Below are 8,282 nucleotides of genomic sequence, written 5' to 3' on the forward strand. Positions count from 1 at the left end.
CAGCAAATTTGAAATCTCTAAAATGATGATGCCATCAACTCCATCAGGACAATGATAATACCACTAAACTGACAAATAGCACCCAAAGATCAGTTTTGTACTACAAATTGCTCAGGACAATTTTGAGATGGTATCTGATATTATGTAACCTCATAGACTACTTGAGCAAAGACTTGAGACAAGCCCTGCTTTTTTGCATTATGCACAGACTAGACAACAAATGATACAGCTATCTCTCCCAGGACTTGACAATTAACCCAAAATTTTTCTTTTCAGGATCCCCTAAAGATGCCTTTGCCCCCAGAGAACAGGAAGCAATTTTAAGAACATGACACCCACATTCCCAAGAGGTGGGGTGGGTGGATTTGATCTTCCAATGGGTTATGGATAATTGTCATTGTTTAGAATGGTTGGTTATAAGTTGTTAATAGTTAATGGTTAGGAAATAAGTTAAACAAAGGAAATTAGATGCAGTGTTTTTGTTTTTAAAAAAGAGGATATAGATGAGAGGTAGATTATTGAATTTATTTTGGAAAAAAAGATATAGAAATGATAGAATAAAGGGTAGATTATTGAATCTACTCTGAAAAGATAAAAGAGAGAATATGGATATGATAAGATAAAAAAGGTAGATTATTGAATCTGCTTATAAAAGGCAACTACTAGTTTTAAACATTTTATATTGGATTGGATTTTTGCATATTGTATATGAATTATGTATATTGCTACAAATTTGAGATTGATTTACATAAATATGATAAGATTAAAAAAGTAGGTTATTGAATCTACTTTTGGAAGGCAACTACTAATTTTAAATATTTTACATTGGATTGGATTTTTGTATATTGTATGCAAATTATATATATTGATACCAGTTTGTGATTGATTTTGTTAGAAAATACTGTATATATATTTCTAATCTTGTTCAAGCTCTTGTACCTATACAATTCACTTAACAATGTAATGAAATTTGCTAATCCTTGAAAATTATCATTACCAACTATTTAGGATATAATGAAATGTAAGTTAGTAATTAGTCATTATAGTCAAATTTGTAGTCATATTAGGTATGTTTTCAAGGTCAAACAGAAATATATTTTAGATAGACAGATCATCTTCAAACACTTTAGAGATCTGCAGAATATAGCATTTAAGATGTTTTAATAACAGATTTTCTTTCTTTTTTTTAATGACTATGAGACATGTCTGCTCTTGGCAGCACCAATCTACTTCAGAGAAGATGGTGGGCATTGAAGAAAGTCCGTATGGAGTTTACTTTCACTGTGGCAAAAGTTAGCCACTGGGCAAGAAAATGTCCTTGCATCGACTGCTGACAGTATGCTGTCCAAAATGGACAAGCAGGACATAAAAGAAAGAACTGCCAATCCTTGACAAGACAAGGTAGGAAGGTTCTTTAGAAAATCCTGCTTCACAGATGAGTCTGTGAGATATGCTAGGCCTGTAGGTCAAAGATGATGCCCCAACATTGCAGAGGAACCTTGAGTGACCGTCCAGGTAGCTAGTTGTTTCTGTCATTTCTCAAATTTTTGAGAAGTCACTTGTTGACACTTCTTGTTTAACTATATAAAATTATTTCTTTCTCGGGAGTTGAAGATTAAATAGTTATAGTTTTCATTGTTAGCAATTTCAGAAAAGAAACCCACTAAAGAGGTGTAAAGTGTATAAGTTTGAAAGACATTAAAAGATAATTTTGGAGCCGGGCGGTGGTGGCGCACGCCTTTAATCCCAGCACTCGGGAGGCAGAGGCAGGCGGATCTCTGTGAGTTCGAGGCCAGCCTGGTCTACAGCGCGAGATCCAGGAAAGGCGCAAAGCTACACAGAGAAACCCTGTCTCAAAAAAACCAAAAAAAAAAAAACCAAAAAAAAAAAAGATAATTTTGGTAACACAAATTAGGATAGAAGGTAAATTAGATACAATTCTTTGGATTCACCAAGATAGAAAAAATAATGGAATATTTTCTCTGTATTTGTCAAATGCAAATGGACTAGACATCTTTGATATATTTATTGCCTGTATATATTGTATATAGTTATTGTACTTATTCTATATATTTTTTCTTATATTAGTTATAATTTTTTATTTTAGACAAAAAAAAGGGGAAATGTAATATTTTATTTGTGCTCTAATAAATAAAGCTTGCATGAAGATCAGAGGAAAAAGCCAGCCACTATATTAAACATAGAAGTCAGGCAATGGTAGCACATGCCTTTAATCTTAGCATTTGGGAGGCAGAAATTCATCCGGATCTTTATGAGTTCAAGGCCACACTGGAAACACAGCCAGGCATGGTGGCACATTCCTTTAATCCCAGCACTAGTTAACCATGGAGGTCTGGAGGTCTATACAGACAGACAGGAAGTGACAGAGCTGGGTAGAAAGAGGAAGTGATGTAGCTGGGCAGAGAGAGGAAGAGAGATGGCAGGGCACAGAAACGATATAGGCACGAGTATACAGGAAGTAGCTCTCTCTTGAGGATTTCTGAGTGGTGAGAATGTGACTGACTTCTTCCTGTTTTTCTGTGTTCACCCCAATATCTGGCTCCAGGTTTTTCATTAATAAAACCAATTAGCAATTCATCTTACAACAAGGTCTCACTGCTTCTTAATATGTACAGCACTAGTTAAATTCGAACAGTACATCTTGATGCTTGATTATATCTTTCCTCTCCATTTTTCCTTTATTAATTTTACCAGAAGTATGCCAAAGCTATTTCATAATTTGTGAGAAACTATTTTGACTCCATTCATTTCTAGATAATTTTGGGTTATTGTCTATTTAATACATCTTTTATTTTTATTATTTAAAATCCCTTTTGTATTTATCTCAGATGACAAGTGTCTAGAAAGTTATTGAGAAAGAATAGGTACCTCTATGCTTTTATTTACATTATTAATGATATTTCATCATTTGAGTAACACAGATAACTGCTATAAGAGCAATTCAAACAAAAAAATCTAAAGTATGTTACCATGTCTTTATGACTTATGGAAGTTAGCAAAAAAGGACTTCTGCATGTTATCTATTTGCATATCTTAGTTGTGCAGAAACACATTCCATGACATAATTTTCCAAAATAATGTAGGAAGTTAAATTGAATTGCAGCTTGTATAATTCTAGTAGAATTGGTTAGAAAATCATCTTGTGTTGGTTTATGCTTCCTTTTACAGTCCAACTTATGGTACATCAATGCAGGCTATTAAAAAGGGCAGTTCTGGAGAGGTAGCCATAATATTGTGGCATCAAGCCTTTTCCACACAAATCTCATTTGGTATTGGTTAAAATATTAAGGCAACTCCATGTAGTTAAAAGGGAGGTTTATTTTGTGGGGTAACTTACAAGTGAAGGGATAGGTTACAGGGTCTGGGAAACGTGTAGTGCAGTCCGGCAGTGTTCTCTGGAGAACTTTGCTCCGTCTACCTCCACTGTCCAGGGTCCAGGAACCAAGAGAGCCGGCCCATCAAGATCTTGGGTCTTCAGGGTCCTCCCGCCTTGTAGGCGTGACAGTTACCAAAGCCTCAATGGGGGTTGGAAGTTCCAGTTCAAAGCTGGAATGGCTACCCACTATAATTTGGTGTTTTTAGTCAATGAAAGTAACCTTGGGGTAAAAACATCACGCGCTGGATTCTCAGTCCGTTAAAGAAAAAGTAAACGTGACCAATAATTTAAAAGCTTATGTGTTAAGGAAGAAAAGAAATTGGTAAGACCTCTGTTATGATTATAACATGTGTAGAAATAATTGGCTAGAAGCCCACTAATTACTTTAGGAACTGTATTTCCAAGAACTACAAGCTACATATTTGCTTTAAGTTTTTAATTTCTCTTTGATTAAAAGAAAACTCTTGTGGTTCTTAAATTTTTCCATCATGATGAGGCCTGAACAAACTACATTGTCTCTAAGAAGAATATAATTTCTCATGCTTTGATCATAAATATTAGGACAAGGAAAATCTCCCAATAAAAAAGGCCAGAAATGATGATGAGAATTTTCAGAAGTTATCTTGTAAGTTATTTCAAGAACTTCAGTCAGTCACAAAACAAAGAGTTTTCATCACTTTTGTACAGTTTAATTTGATGATTGTCAGAAAGCAGCATCTTCTCTAACTTCTCATTTTTCTTTCCAAAGAAGTTATCCGTACATGTGAACCATTCTCATTCCAGCACTTTGTGTTGGAGTAGGGGACGACAATCCACTTCCTTTGGTGTTGAAGCATCTTCAATATGATGGGCTCCACTTCGAGAACTGCACATCAGCAAAGGACTATTTCCCATGAAAGTCACTCCTACAACGAAGAAAACACCCATGCTACATCAAGTCCGTGTTTACATCCATGTGTAGTGCTCTCTCGCATTGTGGTTAGTGTATCAAAGAAGAGATGTGCAATTTCAGGGAAGAATTGGGGAGGAGACTGCAGCCAACACTGTTAGTTTCCAATTAGAGACCTACTATTCTATTAGAGAGGCATACAGCTGCCTTAGAGGCCATGTTTACCCTCCCCCCATACTTCACATCTAGATGTGATGATGCCAACCTGTAGCTACAGTTTTCCTGCCTGGCCCACAGTCAGGACAAATCTCTCTCACCTGCCAGTCCCACAGGCCCTCAGACCTGACCAAGTAAACACAGAGACTTATATTGCTTACAAACTGTATGGCCGTGGCAGGCTTCTTGCTAACTGTTCTTACAGCTTAAATTAATCCATTTCTATAAATCTATACCTTGCCACGTGGCTCGTGGCTTACCCACATCTTCACATGCTGTTTGTCATCATGGCGGCTGGCAGTGTCTCTCTCTCAGCCTTCCACTTCCCAGCTTTATTCTCCTCCTTGTCCCGCCTATACTTCCTGCCTAGCCAATGACCAATCAGTGTTTTATTGACCAATCAGCAACACATTTGCCATGCAGAACATCCCACAGCACCAACCCATGGCATATCAGTCAAAATGATCGTAACTTGTCAGTTGGGCTTTTGTAGTACCACACTGTTTTCTCTATGACTGGCTCAATGTGCACCCCTTAGCAAGAGCTGATGAAAAGTTAAAAGATGGACAGGTATGCAATGAGTATGATTTCCAACAGGAAATAAACATCCTTGTCACTAATACAATACAGTCACCACATCAGCTCTGGACCATTTAATTAGACTTCCATATAAAAGAGATAGGAACTTGAATTTTGTTCTTCATTATGAGAAATGACCTAGAGATCCTCATCAGTAAACTGTCAATGACTGGTGGCAGTGTCTGTGTGTCTGAAGATGAAATGTTTCCATTGTCCTTTCACATGTCCAGCATCTTATCATTTGAATTTTGAAGAACAATTGAAACTCTTCCTGAAGATCACCCCTTCATCCTCTTGATTCAAACCAAATACAATATAAAATGCAAACATTTTATTATTATATTGCAATATAATATGCAAACATATTATTATATGATTGTTCCTTTTAGTAACTGATATGTCTGTCTACTGTATTTCTGTCTCTGTCATTTATAGCTCCCTTACGTTGTCAGAGTCTCTTCTCCCACCACTATTTTAGTATTTTCAGCCTTATCGCCTTCCATCTAGTGAAATCTCTACACTCCTCAGAGTACTGAATATGATCAACCACATCTTACTCAAGCTATCCAGAAACAAACCACTGGCATTTAAGATAATAAATTCCACAGCAAAGACCTTCTCTCATATACCACTAATCTTTCTGCCTTCCTCAGTCTATGACTAGTTGGAAATAACATCACTTTGGTGTGGAAATTGCAGAGAATACAGAAATTCATACTGTGTGACAGTTGATAAAAATGAATTTTATCATGGAACTGAGAAAATGTCTTCCTATAATGATCTTTAGATAGCTGCATGAAGAGATTCTGGATATTTAGCTGTTTGATTATTACCAAGATTGCTAAACTCTTTCAGTAAAGCAAACGTTCTTCCAATCTGGATTTCATATTACATGTAGAGTTTCAAAACCCTTGACCTCAAATGACCTCCTTCATGAATCTTATCATGCAATAATTTTATGTGGCTTGTTCGCTGCTTCAAGAACACTCCACTATTTAAGTAAATGAAAAAAGAAAACTGAGTTATGAGGCATATAAAGTTCATATTTTAAGTCACTAGTTGAACTTGGAATAAATTTTTTTATCTCTTTCCTAAACTAGTTTAATTCAATGTTCTTTACTCCACATGTATCTGAAAAATTTCAATACTATGTTCAAAATATCTTTTATCACAACTGTCTGGCTTTTACAGTTTCCTTACCCTCTTTTTAGTGGACTTTCTTTGAGTCAATCTGACCTTTTGGCTCCCTGTTTCTTTCTCCTAGGTTGTCTGTGTACATTGTTCATCTGATCATATCTGGGGCACATGTTCATAGTGGGTCCAAACACAGGTAATTTGTTGACAATGTCACTGTGACTTGCTGCTGTGGGATGGTCTGTATGTCAAATGTGTTGCTGATTGGTCAATGAATAAATCACTGATTGGTCAGTGGCCAGGCAGGAAGTATAGGCGGGACTAAGAGAGAGGAGAATTGAGAGAACAGGAAGCTGGGTGAGAGAGACACTGCCAGCCGCGATCAGGACAAGGAAGATGTAAAGTACCGGTAAGCCACAAGCCACGTGGCAAGGTATAGATTAATAGAAATGGATTAATTTAAGCTGTAAGAACAGTTAGCAAGAAGCCTGTCACGGCCATACAATATAAGTCTCTGTGTTTACTTGGTCGGGTCTGAGCGGTTGTGGGACTGGCAGGTGGCAGAGATTTATCCTGACTGTGGGCCAGGCAGGAAAACTCTAGCTACAACTTGCAACAAGAGAGAAAGGACATAAAGAGACTCACAATGGTAATGATAAACCTAAATGTGTCTTTTACAGGTATGTCCTTTGTGGAGGATGCATAACAATTTGAAAGGATTGTTTTTTGTGTGATAAATTAAATGTGTTAAATTAAAGTGAACTCTTCAGAGTCCATTTATCTAAGGTGAAATTAACTTTGAACCAATCATCTTACTGTAAGTTGGATGTTATTAATGTACCAGTTCTGTTTTCTAGCAAGGAATCTTCATTTTCACATTTCTCCAGAATCAGGCTCTTCTGAAGAAGGGGCATGACAATGGGATGTCTTATTCTTTCCTCAATTTTTACTCTTTTCTACTTCGAAAAAAGGCAGGGTGTACTTTCCTCCAGTTCTTTCCCTTCAATGCTAATGAAAGATATTAGTTCTTACAGTCAAACCAATAAGGGAAGAGTTTGCTAATGATCAATAGATCAATCTATCAGTCTATACCATTCCAACTTTATGATAAACTAATCACTTACAGTAATAGTAATTATTATTACAGAAATGCACAAAAAATAAATACGGTGAATACTCACGTGAATGTATCTATACATTTCTCATCTCTCGTCTTCATTCTCACTTAACAGTCCCACTTTTATGATTTCCTAAAATTCCTTTCCCTCCTTTAGTGAAGTTCCCTATTTTTTTTTTAAAGATTTATTTATTTATTATGTATACAGCATGTATGTATGACTACAGGCCAGAAGAGGGCACCAGATGTCATTACAGATGGTTGTGAGCCACCATGTGGTTGCTGGAAGTTCCCTATTTTTATAGGACTCCCTGTCATTGTCTGTCTGTCTGTCTCTCTTTCTCTCCCTCCCTCAGTCCCTGCCTCCTCTCCTCCCTCCTTTTCTCTCTTCCACCTTCCCTCCATCCATGTGTGTTTGTGTGTTGTTTCATTTTACTGAAATTTTATTTGACTCCACAAAGTACGAATCTATGGAAGCAGCCCATACATCTTAAAGGATTTGCTCCTCCCTTTTCTCATCTTCTGAAGATAACTAATAGATCCTGGAGGTGCTTACCTCTCTTTCTCATCAAAACTTCCCTTTCACCCTCCTGTTTCAGCAACTTTAGCTTGTATTCTCTATTCCAATTTGTTCTTTTTAACTCTTTCTCCACATTTCCTAAGAGACACCAACACAATTTCTAAATGTCGGTTTATCATTGCTACCCCCTTTCATTGCACATTACCAGTCATCTCCTCCACCACTGGATCTCAGCCGGCCTTCTCAGCTCCACGCTCACCACTCTCAGCTACTGGGACTTCGTTCTGCTGTATTTTGTACATCTAACATGCTTTCTTCCCTTTGGGGAGGTCTGCCAGGGAGTCTACTAAATGGAGCGGGGAGCCAATTAGATTATGCTGATTTCAGAATTTTCCATCCATCAATGCTTACTGTGAAGAAAATAAAGGGA

This window comes from Peromyscus californicus, unplaced genomic scaffold, assembly GCF_007827085.1.
Source record: "Peromyscus californicus insignis strain IS unplaced genomic scaffold, ASM782708v3 Scaffold_1__1_contigs__length_55948999, whole genome shotgun sequence".
Lineage (NCBI taxonomy): Eukaryota > Metazoa > Chordata > Mammalia > Rodentia > Cricetidae > Peromyscus > Peromyscus californicus.